This window comes from Humulus lupulus, chromosome 9 (assembly GCF_963169125.1).
Source record: "Humulus lupulus chromosome 9, drHumLupu1.1, whole genome shotgun sequence".
Classification (NCBI taxonomy): domain Eukaryota; kingdom Viridiplantae; phylum Streptophyta; class Magnoliopsida; order Rosales; family Cannabaceae; genus Humulus; species Humulus lupulus.
Window position 1 is genome coordinate 182,951,896 of NC_084801.1, and position 13,648 is coordinate 182,965,543.

The following is a 13,648-nucleotide window of genomic DNA, read 5'->3' on the forward strand; positions in this document are numbered from 1 at the left end:
AGGCAGAAGCTGGAACGGCACAATTCCCACGTACGTCAAAAATCGCACGAAATAATCGTGAAGCGGGAGCATAGCTCCCGCGCTAATGTGGCCAGCACTCCAGGCTCTGAATCCTTCCACGGACGTATGCGTCCGCTCTTCGATCCTGGCCATGTAGTTGTGAAAGAGTCCCAGAGTTGATTCGATGCCCAGACGATGCTCTAGGAGCAGCATCATCCTGTAGTTCCGGAACAGGTTGGGCGTCACGTCCATTTCCCACCTGTTGCCCTTGGACGTCCGGAATCCAACAACGACGACAGGGGCCCTATTGACCTCTTCTTTAGAATGGAGCGTAACGCCCGTTGCCATAGCTGATGATCTAGGAACAAGGAAAGAAAAGCCAAGCAGTCAGTACCCAAACCCAAGAAAGTCGGTCAAGGTACGGGGGGTCTCCTAAGGACTTCTTGGAGCCCCTTCGAATTTGGTCCAGGACTCCGAAGAGCCACTGGACCCTGATCGGGAAAGAAGGAAACTACAAAGACCCACCCTCTATCCGGGAAGCGTCCAGATACAGAGCAACCCGAACCAGACGGCCTACCTAACAACTCCTAAATATAGAGCCTAAACGCACGCATTAAAAGAACATCGTAGATTCAAAAAGTCGTCAAGAGAGTCAGGAGGACTTACTGTGAGTTGTCGGCCGTAGAAGATGGTGGTGGTCCGACTGTAAGGACGGCAGAACCTCGTTCTTGAAGTGGTGTAGCCGGTCTAGCAGTTCGTCGACAGGACAGGCCCGAGACGCGTCTTCAGGTAGAAGTGTGGAAGTTGGGGTTCTGGGGAACAGGCGGCGGCGCAAAGTCAGCAGATGGTGATGTATGCCGTCGGCGATGTCGGACATGCGAGGCTCGAGCAAAGCTTATCGGTTCTTAAAGTGGTTCGAAGGTGTAAAAGTGCCAATTTGGCTCTCGTGGGGTATTTATAATGACCCCAAGTCCTGGCCTCCGATCCGACGGACAGGTATCTCCTCATTGGACGATCAGAAGTGGACGATCAGAAGTCGCACAGGGACATTTATGAGTCCTATCAGGTCGGATCCTCGCCATCTCAGATCTGACGGCCCAGGAGGGGCGAAGGCCAAAGGTCGCCCCATCCTATGGTTCGCTTCATCCCAAGGATATTAATGATGGCCCCCCGTGCGGATGGGACGCTTCGTAACGTGCGCTGACACACTAGCCTAGGCCTAGTGACCCTTGGGAGGGCTAGGCGACCCTTCAGGACTTGTGCGGCAATCGCCTGGTGACACGTGTACCCTTGCCACGAAGCGGGACCAAGGTAAACGTCCCCGGATATTGGTAAACGATCTAGGCTTGGCATACGGTCAGTACCGCGGCCCGTTATCCCGGACTCTCGGCCCCGGGCAGGAACTGAGAAGGCAACCATGCGAGCGCCCTGGGAACGATGCAACCCTCCTCCTGGCAAGCCTAGGCGGAGGCCTGGGGGGTAAATGTTATCCCATTTTCCTGCATGGACTCGGGACCTTCATCCAGGCCCATTGTCAGAGGCCGTGTAAGCATACAGGCCCAGCCCAAGACCTCTCGGTACGGAAACATCCGAGAGGGGGGGTATGGGCCGGGGAGTGTATGTCCGGGCCCATTTAAGGGGTCCGGCATGGTCCTCTGGGTTCAATCCTTCGGGACGGTCGTCCGGGTGATATACAGATCATTCGGATTCCCCCCCCCCCCCACCCACGACCTACGCGTCCAGGTCTCGAATCTTGGTACGGTACGGGCCTGTGGTAAATGAAGAGGGACAAAGGTAAACGGACCCGGATCACCTCATCCCCGGTTGGAGGGGTCAAGCGTCCTGGACCCTGAAGCCGCCCTAATCCGCGTGGGCGTTGTCCCCACTTTTCACCTGCAGAAAAGGCCACCTCGGGATTGCACGCCGTTGTTTCAGGTCTGCACTGCCAAGTACTCTGGCTGGTCTTGTCTTCTGAATCTGCCTCGTAACTCGAAATGTCCAGACCAAAAGCACCGTTTTGTCGGGCGAGATATAGCTCCTGAGTCAACTTGTTGGGCATTAGCTGGTCTGGAATTCGTGTATATTGTATCTTTTGTATTGGGCTTCCACTAGAAAGGCCAAGAATATTCATATTTATAATGGGCCCGGGTCATACCCGGCCCAGACCCAGTGTTCCCATAAGCCTATAAATATAAGCTACAGAACACTGTAAAGAGGATCTCTCTTCATCTGAGATACAGTAACCCTGTGAACATACAGTTGGAAACTCCATTGTAAAAGGTTTTTCAAGCTCTAATACTACAGACTCGTGGACTAAGGCTAGTTAACGCCCCAACCACGTAAAAGCCCTGTGTCAATCTTCAGCTTTCATTACAATTATCCTTAAATAATATTTATTAAGATAGTTACCGAAAATCTCGGTTAACACTAACTAATGAGAAACTGTAAATCAGTAACAAGCATTTGGTTTCTATAAAAAAAAATACATTATAATCAAATGCATACTATCAATTGAGATTTTAATTAAACCAAAAATCTGTAAAACATATTCAAACCAAAAAAAAATTATACAAAATAATGCACATTATATTTATGATATACTACCGATAATCTAAAGTCACCAATCACATCCACATTATACATTATTAGATTTTACTTTTTTTTCTTTCATATTATAGTGCAATATTTGTTAATTTTGCATATGTCTAACAAATATTGCTTATTTTGTATATGTCTAAAAATATTATAAATACTCCCTCAAAAAATATATATATTATAAATACATACATTTATTTTTTTATTATTGAATATTTACAATTTAAAATTATATTCAATCTTTCAAATATACCATATAATTAAATATAATATCGATATAATTAATATACATAAATTTCATTTCATTTTGTAAATTTCATTTTTGGCAAATTATATTTGACAAAAATATTTTTTGATTTATTTCTTGTATTTCGGTATTCAATTGAAGTTCTATTCATATTTATGTTCTGATTATATATAAAAAAATGATTATATCAATCTATTCTATTTATAGAATGTTTGACAATATACTTAGCTTTTAACCTATGAATCAAATAATAAATGTAGGTATATTTTATATCTGGCTCATTTTATTTGACAACCTGATTCTTATGACCAGATTTCAACAGATATGATCGGATTGATCCCCAATAAAACTGAAGATAAGATCTTGCAATGACAGCTCAGATACGGACTGTTCTGTAGCTACAGATAGTCTGTCTGTTTCCTCAAATCACGGATGATTCAATGTAATTGATTGGTTATTTAATGTAACTCCCATTTTCTTTTTACAAATTATAACAATTATGAAAGATAAGAGAAGATATTTTTTATTCATTTTTGAGTGCATTACAATGCTAACCGAATGTTAGAGCTATTAAGTAAAGTGGAAGAATAACTAATGAATATGCAACTATAACATTCATGGGCATTTCATTAGTATAATACCCATAGAATGATGCTAAATACAAGCAAACAATCACTAAAGTTATGAAAAATAAAGAGAAATTCATGTTTTGATGATGAATTTTTATAGAAGGTTAAGAGGTGAAGAAGTTGTGCAAATAAATGGTTGAAGGAACAAGTATTTATAGGACAAAAACTAGCCGTTTATGACCATTGGTGAATAGTGTTCATGACCGTTGGGGGTGTAGTTGTTTTCTATTATGGGATTTTAACAATTCTAAGTTGTTGAAGTAACCAACATGTGGGAATAATTAATTTATGAGTGTTAGAGAAACTTTTTCAGAAAAGTTTGTGAGTCAAAAATGCTAGACTAAGTAATATAAGAAGATTGGGAAATTTTCATTTTTTACTATTCACCGGGTACTATTCATAGTGGGTCCCACAGTGGGGTCCGCAAGGGTCCCACAGTAGGGTCCACATGGGTCCCACAGCGGGGTCCACCCCATGGGTTCCACATGTTGATGCAGTAGTGACACATTGATGACTTAAGCAAATTACTATGCTTGATATTTTGAATATGTTATTATTCCACTATGCTTATTATTTTTAATATTTTATTAGAATAGTATCCCAAGTTTTTCCTATAAATAGCCCTTCCAAAACTCATCTTGAAATCACAAAAACCTCATTTCCTTTCTCTTACTCTACCCAAAAATATTCTTAACATCCTTCTAAAGTTCTAAACCTCGGAGATCTAGGCGAAGTTCTGTCCATAACGCTAGCCTACGAAAACCTTTTAGGTAAGCTCTTCCCGAGCCTTTCTTTTCAGTTATTTAGTTATTATATATGTATAGATTATTTTACTATGCCGTTATAATGCAAAAATTTATATATAGATTAATTTACTATGCCGTTATAATGCCAAAATTTATATATAGATTATTTTACTATGCCGTTATAATGCAAAAATTTATATATAGATTAATTTACTATGCCGTTATAATTTATATATAGATTATTTTACTATGCCGTTATAATGCCAAAATTTATATATAGATTATTTTACTATGACGTTATAATGCCAAAAGTTATATGTAGATTATTTTACTATGCCGTTATAATACCAAAAATTTATATATAGATTATTTTACTATAATGCCAAATTTATATATGGATTATGTTACCATGCCATTATAATGCCAAAATTTATATAGATTACTTTACTATGCCATTAAAATGCTAAAATTTATATATGGATTATTTTACCATGTCGTCATATTTTACAAATGCCAAAATTGAAATATGAACTATTTTTTTTGTATCCTCATAATAGTAAACTTATATAGGCTATGGTCATACTTTGGACTATTATTATGGACTCTTATGACCTTATTCCCTATTATTATGGACAAGTATTATGACCTGGACTTTTCAGTATGACCATGACCACAACTTTTAGATCAGGACCTTGTCATGGACAACTATAGTATGACCATACGCCTGGACATAAAATAAGCACTAAAACAGGAAAAATGGGATAATAACAATATTAAGCTAACATTTCATAATGTAGATTTTATGTAATTTAATAGTTTGTGTTTTTATCAGGAAGCTAACAATTTCGATTGTTTTATCAAGACGCAAGATAAGTAGAATCCTCATCTACAATACAAGTCTTTTATGTGTCTTATGTGCATTTATATGCTTTATATGTTATCCTGCCATGTTCTTATGCATAAGTTATTTTCAAGAATGTTATAATTATTATGCATAAGCATGCTTAATGTTCACAGACAAGTTACTGAAAGCGTTAAAGTAGAGGTGCTGCTTGGGAGACCTAAGTCCCAAATAAGTAAGGAGGGAGATGTACGTCCCTATATAATGAATGTTTATGAGGGAGAAATTCCCTATTATCATGTTATGTTCAGGTGGGAATGTGATTCCCTATGTAATGCCGGCAGCAGCATCCTCTAGGGCCCAAAAGAAAGGAAAGTGAAAGAAAGAAAATACATAGCATGTTGCATGTTTATTTTAATGCATATGAGGTAGTTATTCTACTTACTGAGCCTTAGCTCATCAGATAATGTTTTGTATTGTAGGTAAGAGACCCCAAATATAAATTGTTGATGAGTATACGTGGAGCCAACATGACTGTACATATGGGGCTGACCTGAAGGGAGTGGAGTTCTGCTATGCTATTTTATAAATAAACAAGAAACTTGGTTTTATTATATTTCATTAAAAGTATTTTGTGAACTTTATCATTTACTTAAAGCTTTAAAAGTATTTCATGAACTTTGTAATTTACATAAAGCTTTTCAATTTATCAGTTGGATACATTTTCATTTCTACGTTAAGGTGTAGTAACGCCACGAAAATGATTTATAAAAGTATTAAGATTTGTATGTAAGATAAAGTTTTTATTTGGTTGTGAGTATTGTGTGGTTTGAGGTTATAAACATTATTTATGTATTGTTTAATGAAGTTTTTGTAAATTCAGAATTTCAGTATTGTCGTATTTAGGTTAAAATTTGTTTTTACACTATATATGTATGTTAAGAAAGGAGGTCGTTACATTTAAGGAAATATTTTCTAGTGAGTTGTGTGCGTTCAGACTTAGTAAAGGCTGTCTTATGTGAGTATGTTTGTGTATAAATACTTACCATAGCAGCTTTGTCTAGGTTAACTCTTTTGTCTATTTTTAAAACTTATTTTACATGAAAAAGAGTGTTTCTTGTGTAGAGGTTAGTGGTTCAGCTATACTTCTGTTATTTTGTGTCTTTGTATTTGTTTAGTGTATTGAAACAACTCAACAAAGAGAAGAACGAAGAGCAAACCTTTGGGAGAAGGTTCATCCTAGTCTTGCCTCGGGAGGAAGCAAGCACTCTTCAAGCGAATTGAAGGGAGTTCGAGTTCTTTAAGTTTCAACAATGTTCATTCATCAAGTTAAAAATACATCAAGCTTGCGGCATAAAATTAGAGAGAGTCTAAAATTTGCTTAAGTCAAATACTTTGTATTTTTTATAAACTTTATTAATAAATCTTATCTCTGTGCATGGAGCCGTGGATTAGTAACATCCGAAAGGATTGTTGAAACCACGTATAAAAACATCTGTGTGTTTTTACTTTTCTGTTTTATCCTTCTGTTGTGTATTTCTGTAGTTACAAATTTTCTGTCTGTAGCTACAAAATATATGTTCCAGTACCAACCTTTTATTATGCATTTAATTAATTGATTTAATTAAATATAAAATTGGTAATCATAAAATACGGAATTTCTTATTTTTTCTGGCTAAATTTAATTTAATTTTAATGATAAACAAAAGGGAATTTACTCATTTGGTACCCTATGTTTTTGCAAAGTATCATTTTGGTACCCTCTGCTTTCAATAATGCTCATATGGTATACCATATATTTTAAAATTATACATATTTGATACCCTAGACTCAGATTTGATAGATAAAATTTTGTCAATATGATCAAACTGTCATCAATTATATGTAATTAAGTAACTACATTTAAATTTGGAACTTACATAATTGACAGCAGTTTGATTTAATTGGTAAAAATTTTATTAATTAAATTTGGGTTTAGGGTACCAAATATGTACGATTTTAAAATACAGGGTACCATATAAACATTATTGAAAACAGATGGTACCAAAATAATACTTTACAAAAATCCAGAATACCAAATAGTTACTTATCTTAAACAAAATATAAAAATATATAGATTAGAAATAATATTAACCCTAAAAAAATTAATAATAATTAACTAATATGTGGACACGTTGTAGCCACACTTTCAATGACCCCAGCTATCACGTTATCACGTCTCCCCAGGAGATGTGGTTGACTTTCTTTATCTGCCTTTAGGAGTCATAAAACCTCAATATTATATAAGTGTGTTCCCACCAAACAAAAAGTTGCATCCCACAATAGTTCCAAATCCAAATATAGGGCTGTAGTGGAATTAGCTTAGAATAAATCACTTCTCTATGTTAGTTTATTGCATTTTAGTTACTTTATCAAGAATTGTTTATGTAATTCATTTTATATAAATACTAACTCGGTAGCATCATCTATGTTGCTTATTCATTTTCACTAATATACTTAGTTTTCACATATACAAAGCTAGCTCTTGGCATAAATGGGCCAAGTGTGTGCCTAGGATCCCAGTGAAAATGGGCTGAAATTTGAAAAAAAAAATTATACAATGTCCCAAAATTTAGAAAAATACCATTATATTTTTTTTTACAAAAATATAAAATTTTAAAATGGGCCTGTAATACTTCTTGGCTAGCTCTTCACATATTACATATTAAGTTGAGGAATTTTCATTTTTATAGATTTTATAACAAAACTTTGCAAAAATTTGAGCATTTAACTTTTTATTTTTTTTTTACCTTTTATGGTTTTTGTTGACTTGAAAGTTGATGTTTATAAGAATTTTTCCCGTAAATTTGTTAAAAAAAAAAAAAGAGAAAATACATATTTATAATTATGTCATTAGAAATATGGTAGTTATCTTTTCTTTAATTTTGAGAATAATTTTCTTTTCTAATTTTTTTCCTTTTTTTTTTCTTTCCATTTCTTTTTTCTCTCTCTCGGTTTTTTTCCCTTTTTTTTCATTTCTTCATTTCCTTCTTTTTTTTATTTATTTGATCTTTCATCTTTTTTTCTATTTTTTTTTCATTTTTTCCTTCACCTCTTTTTTTTTTTCATTTTTTCTTTCTTTTTTTTCCTTCTTTATTTTTCAATTTTTTTTGTTTTTCCTCCTTTTTTTTTTCTTTTCTTAGTTTTTTTTTCCACTTATTATATCCTCCTTCTATTTTCTCTTTTTTTTCCTTCCATTTTTCCACTTATTTTATTCTCCCTCCATTTTGTCTTTTTTTTTTTTCCTTCATTTTTTCTCACATATATATTATATATTTTAATATTACATAACTATATTATTATTATTCATTTTATTAGTGTACTTTTTTTACATATTTTTTAAAACAATTTCAAATAAATTGTTTCAACCTTTTCTTTTTTACATTGTTTCCTTCTTCTTCTCTTAGATTATGATTTTATTGTTTTTTTAATTTTTTATGTTAGGTTAAGTAATTAGTTACCTGATAAATTACATTTCACATATTTATATTTAATTTTTTTCAAATCTGAATGTTTCTAGCAGGGCAATCTGTTACCATCCTAGTGGTAACTAGTTACCTTAAATATAAGTAATCGATTATCGTCAGAATAACTTGTTACTTTCTTAGGGGTGATCAGTTACCTAAATTATAGGTAAACGGTTACTATTAGGATACCTTGTTAGTATCAGGGGTAACCAGTTACTATCAAGATAACTTGTTATTATTTTAGGAGTAACGAGTTACCAATTTTATAGTAACTCGTTACCACATACTTAAATGTAGCCTTATATATCCTAGATACATAGCTCTCACAGATTCATGCATGATGGTAGCTAAGAACTCATCAACAAATCTCTCAACCCGAAGGATATTGTACATATGCTAATAAAACACAAAGTATAACTCCTTAGAAGAACATTCAAAAGAGTTCATTACATAATGCATAAATCGAGTTACCATCAAGAGGCCTCCATATAATATTTTGATCAATTTGTGTGTGTGTGTGTGTATGTGTGCGTGCGTGTGTGCAGATGTGTGTGCGTGAGATTAATGTTGATGATATTTATCCATTTTGCTATTGCAAAAAATTTAAACGACATTAGTTAGGGATCCAAGCAATGCTCTTGAGTATCATACAACTTAATCTTCAAATCATTATAAAGAATTAAAACTATATTTACAATACTAGAAGACTCAACTAACTCATTGACACACCAAACATCCTCTTCAGCACAATTGTTTATACTCCCACCCATTAAAAGATAAAGGAATAAAAGAAAAAAGAAATTGAAAGGAGAAAAGAAAAAGATAACAAACCTAGACTTGAAAAAAAAAAAACGTACGCAAATAAGTGAAAAGAAAATGATGCTAAAAAAATTACATAAACTAAAAAATTAAAAATAATGAGTATAAAAATATGTACAGTAAAAAAAAGAAAATAAATTGTAAACAAGGCCAAAAATAAAATAAGTCAAATATGATAAAAATAATAATTATATAATGTAAAAATAATAATACATACTTAAAAAATGATTCTAAAAAACTTATACAAAATAAATAAATAAAGATAAAAATAGAAATAGAAATTACAAAACTAAACTCCTAATTTTAAAAAACTTATTTAACAACAAAATTATAGCATAAACACAAATTTATATGAAAACAAAACTCGTAAACATAAGATTTTAGAAAGAAAGGAAAATATAAAATAGAATTTTTTTAAACTATCATATTTTTGTAAATATTATGTGCAAGAAACGTGCAATGCACATTTATTTAGTTTTATTTAAAAATCTAATTATTTATATTAAGTTTTTATAATTTTCATATAAATTTTAAATAAATAAATAATATTATATATAAAAGAATGACATATATATATATTAAAAGAAAAATTAAACCAAAATATTGTTTATGAGTTTTTTTTTTTAAAAAAATACGATAACATTTTATATCACAAACTATATCATATTTAAAGTACAAAACATTAATTAAATTATTCAAATCACAGCTCAATGATTGGAGAAGAAACTTATTTATTCTTTATAGAAAATAAATGTTATTATAATTTCTTATTTGGTTGCACATTCATACTATTTGTACACATATGATACTTATATATAATGTATTTATTATGTATTATATATTAGGGAATATACTCATTTGGTACCCTGTGTTTTTACAAAGTATCATTTTGGTACCTCTGTTTTCAATAATGCTCATATGGTACCCTGTATTTTAAAATCGTACATATTTGGTACCCTAAACTCAGATTTGATAGATAAAATTTTGTCAATATGATCAAACTGTCATCAGTTATATGTAATTATGTAATTAAATTTAAATTTGTAACTTACATAATTGACAGCAGTTTGATTAAATTGGCAAAATTTTATCTATCAAATCTGAGTTTAGGGTACCAAATATGTACGATTTTAAAATACATGGTACCATATGAGCATTATTAAAAACAGAGGGTACCAAAATAATACTTTGCAAAAATATAGGGTACCAAATAAGTATATTCCCTATATATTATTGTAATAATAATATTTTATAACATAGGAATTTATATTAATATATAATTATTAAATATTTATCTTTGTATTAAATATTATTATTATAATGATATTTTATAATATTTGAATTTATATTAATATACTTACTAATTATTTATTCTAGAATTTTTTTTATAAAAATTAGGATAATGTATTATATGTTATATATTATTATATAATAATAATATTTATAACATTTGAATTTATATTAATATTATTATTGAATATCTTGTATTATATATTATTATAATATTACTATTTTATAACATTTAAATTTATATTAATATAATTAATAAATATCTAGTATAATATTAAATATTATTATAATAATGATATTTTATAACATTTGAATTTATATTAATATAATTAATAAATATCTAGTTATAATAATGATGTTTTATAATATTTCAATTTATATTAATATAATTAATAAATATATATTTAATTTGTTAAATATTAAATATTTAGTTTTGTACTATATATTATTATAATAATAATATTATAAGAGTTTATACTTTTTTAGACCCTATGTTTTGACTCATTACCTGTTTGGATTCTGTGTTTTGACAAATGATTTTTTGAACCCTGTGTTTTGTAAAATAGTTCAAATAGGCCTATAAACCTGATTTTGATAAGCAAAAAATTGAGTATAACAACACAGTTCTTAGGCAGAATGACTATATTTTTATTCTGAGTTGTTAGTTTGATGAATTATTTGTGATTTTAGTTCAAAAAACTTTGATAAACATCGAGTTTATGGGTCTATTTGAACTATTTTAAAAAACATAGGGTCCAAAAAGTTATTTGTCAAAACACAGTGTCTAAATAGGTAATGAGACAAAATACAAAAATCTGATTATATCAATATAATAATATACATCATCCATTGTGTATATCTTGATGTTATTTGTAATATTACCAAATTACTAATCTATTTATATCGAGAGCTACGTATTGTATTGAAAGTTTGCCCATTTGAAAGCTTTTCTCATGAGCGGTTCCACAGAGAAAAGATGAATTAGCTATTAAGCTCCATTTCTTGTAATGAAGACACCATTGAAATGAAGAGAATATTCTGTAAGAATTGTGTTTTCACCAAAGCATTTTCATGGGAATAGCATTATGCCAGAGTATATAAATATATATATATATATGTGTGTGTAGCATATTAAAATGAAAGGAACAATAAGAAAGTTTTTAATATAGAGTAATATACTTATACTGTCTAAACTATATTTATTTATGTTTTTGTTCACATTCCATTAATTATTAACTGTTAAACTAAGTATATTCTATTTAGTGGTGCATTAATATATGTATTTTTTGTATTCTATTCGTTATGGTCTTGAGACTGTATAATATATTAGAGTGAGGAAGAAGAATGGAATAGTAGGAAAGTTAACTTGTTCTTTTTATATCTATAAAGATAAGATAAAAATATATATATTAGTGTAGAAATTACTTTAAAAGAAAGGGTTGTGTGTATTAAATAAGCTAATATTACAATGAATTAGAATCTTATTTATAATTATACTAAACTTAGTGTATGAGATTTAACACGTTTATGTTTGGGGCTACATATATGTCACACTATTTGACTTTTGAAGTATCTCTAATTCGAGAGCATGCATGCGAGCACGTTGGATCATAATGATATAACAAGACCAAATCAACAAATTATAAGCCTAATTTCACTACTAGAAAAATAGTTATTTTCGTCGGTTCTCAACTGCGACAATTAATTTTTTTGTGTCAGTTTTAAAAGTAACACGAAATCTCATAACGCAAACCAATCTGGCATTTGCGTCAGTGCTCAACTATCACAAGCGTGGCATTTGTAGTAGTTCTCCACTGACGCAAACACTTAGAATCTGCGTCAGTGCCTAACTGCCACATTTATGACAATGGAGCATTAACACAAATGCCAGGCGTTTGCGTCAGTAGAAAACTGCCACAAATGTCAGGTTTGTGAAAGTTGGGCACTGGCGCAAATGTCAGGTTGATTTGCGTCAGTGGAAAACTGTTACAAATGCTAAAAACGTGATTTTTGTTTAAACTACTACAGATACATAACAAAATTGAAACTTGCTTCAAACAGCCTGCAGCGCCAACTTATTGTATTTTGACCATAACTCTCTCGATAAAACTCTAAATTGGACTACTCATAAAGCTATGGAAAGCTAAGAAAAATATCTACAACTTTTATTTCCAAAAAGTGAAGAAATCATGGTTAAAATACAGCTTGAAGTTTCAGACTTGTGTTATCGAGCATAAACGACGCGTGTTGAGCATCTTCAATATGGTATTTTCTACCCATAATATCTTGAAACTCCATACTTAACACTAAATCATATTTATGTTGTTTAATATGTTTCTTTCATTTCACACCAAATTATCTACTTGACCATTATAACATGAAACAAGAAGAAAATAAGCGTAATTTTGCAAAATCTAAAGTAATAAAAACACTCAAATAACATCTGAAATTACTCTTTAAAAATAACGTAAAATCAACATAACACAACCTCATGCACTAAAGGCTTTTAGAGCCTTGGTTAGAAGTGTGGACCCTAATATTCTTTTTCTTTTATGGAACCTAAACTGCACTCTTTGAAAATGGGAAGTATATGGAGAAAGAGTAATTTTTTGAATGATATCTCTGTTGATGCTGTTGGAAGGGCTGGTGGTCTTTGCTTTTGTTGGAAATTGAGAGTAGATTTGACTATCTCACCTACTTCTCTTAATGTTATTGCTACAAAATTTGCTAGCCTTAATAATTCTCCTTGGTTTGGTTATTTTACCTAAACTCCCTCAATTTTTATAGATAGAGAAGCATTTTGAAAGGATTTGACTATCGTGGTTTAGGGCAATGGCTCTGCGTGGGCTTGTCTTCGTGATCTTAATTGTATTTTGGAAGAAGCGGATAAATGGGGAGGTCATTAGTTCACTCTCGTTGAAGGCAGAGGATTAATAAGGGTTTTATTTCATCTTGGTAATATTGATATAGGTGTT

At 31.5% G+C, this 13,648-nt stretch overlaps 1 long non-coding RNA gene across 1 annotated transcript; it reads left to right on the forward strand.

Moving 5' to 3' along the window:
* Positions 1-4,056: 4,056 nt before the first annotated feature.
* LOC133802613 (uncharacterized) lies at positions 4,057-5,736 on the forward strand. Its single transcript, XR_009877402.1, has 2 exons — positions 4,057-4,241; positions 5,050-5,736. It is a non-coding gene; the product is annotated as an uncharacterized LOC133802613 (long non-coding RNA).
* Positions 5,737-13,648: the final 7,912 nt, after the last annotated feature.